The following is a 1,607-nucleotide window of genomic DNA, read 5'->3' on the forward strand; positions in this document are numbered from 1 at the left end:
CTCATGGCTTGATCTCTCAACTCGGAGCATGAGAACTCCATAACCACAACCCAGGACTCTGTTCAGTATTAGTACCACATCTCCCACTGTCTGCTGGATAGTTCTGTCTGGATGTTCCATGACATTGGCAAATCCACAAACAAGTTTACAATCTTTTTCTAAAGCCCAGCAATGCCATCAGGAGCTACCAGTATTCTCCCAGACTCAAACATTAAAGTATTTTTTATGGATCCCTAGAAAGATAAATAGCCATCAAGCATTTATGACTGTAAGAACTCATTCAGACTGTCTGTCATTGCATTTTGACTGCCCTTCTGCTCCCACCCACATAGTTACTACTAGAGTTGCAATAATTATTCGAGAAGATCTGCCTCCTGTCCACTGTTCATTGGTTCAGAGATAGAAACTGGCCCAACCTATGTTCTCAATTGTGGTTCATCCATGGGAAATAGAAACTTGGATCACTCCCTTTCTGGATGCTTAGATTGAAGTTTGGGATCTGGGAGCTGTCAGTGACCAGATTTTCTATGTATGCATGGGAGAAGTTGAGGAATTGTGACTAAAGAGAGAAAGGCACAATAAGCAAACAGAGAGAGGGGAGCAGAAATGAGAAGTGGAGAAAATACGTGATGGAGTTCAAAATTTGATCCCGGTTGTTTCTGAGACTGAACTCCAGTCCTGACGCTGGGTCTACAAAATATCTCCAAATTCCGATAGTGAAAGCTCTGTTATCATAAGTTAGTCCAAACTGAGTTTTAGTTACCCACAATGAAAAAGACATACTTTCTAGAAGACTTCTCAATTTTTCTTTAACACAGCGGTTATTTTATTTCTATCCTCTAAACCTCTACTTTGGGTTCTCATCCCCCAAACCTCTACAACAGTCGGTTCTTAACTAGGTTCCCTGTCCCCAGTATATTTCCTGATTAATATGTCCTACAGTCCAATTCAAAGTTAACTTTGTAAAATATTTCTTTGCATATGCCTTCGTCTTTCTCAGTAATCATCCATTGATCCCTATTGCTTATGCGTTTCAATACAATTCAGTGTTTACTAGTAGTGCTTTGCATAAGTAGCTATGCAAAGTCTTTGACAATATAGCCCATACTACTTTCAAACTTCTTCCACTTTTTATAAATGTGGATCATCTAGTTCAGTTAACCTTGTCTTCTTATTTTTTTCCCTGAAGATGCTATGAAGAATTTGATAACTGTACCTTCACTTACATTGTCTTCCCTGCCTGAAAGCCTGTTTTATGAATTCTGTTCCATTCCACTTTTTTTATGAATATCTTTTCTCTAATGTAGAATTCAGATCATACCTCTCTAGGAAGACCTTCTCTGGACTGGTAGAGTGCAATATGTGTTCATGATTTTTTCTTCCTTCTACAACTTTGCCAAGTTCACTGTGAAAGAAATACATTTTCCCACTCTATTTATTTTGGACTTTGCCTTGTGATATACATTGGCCCATGGAATATGAGCAAATATGATGGTGCTTGTTCTAAGTTAAACTTTTAAGAGTTTAACCAGCCCTCTTGGAGATTCAAATCTTTGCCATGAGAAGAGTATAATTAAGGTAGCCAAATGAAAATCCATTGAGCAGGT

The sequence above is a fragment of the Panthera tigris genome, chromosome C2 (assembly GCF_018350195.1).
Source record: "Panthera tigris isolate Pti1 chromosome C2, P.tigris_Pti1_mat1.1, whole genome shotgun sequence".
Classification (NCBI taxonomy): Eukaryota; Metazoa; Chordata; class Mammalia; order Carnivora; family Felidae; genus Panthera; species Panthera tigris.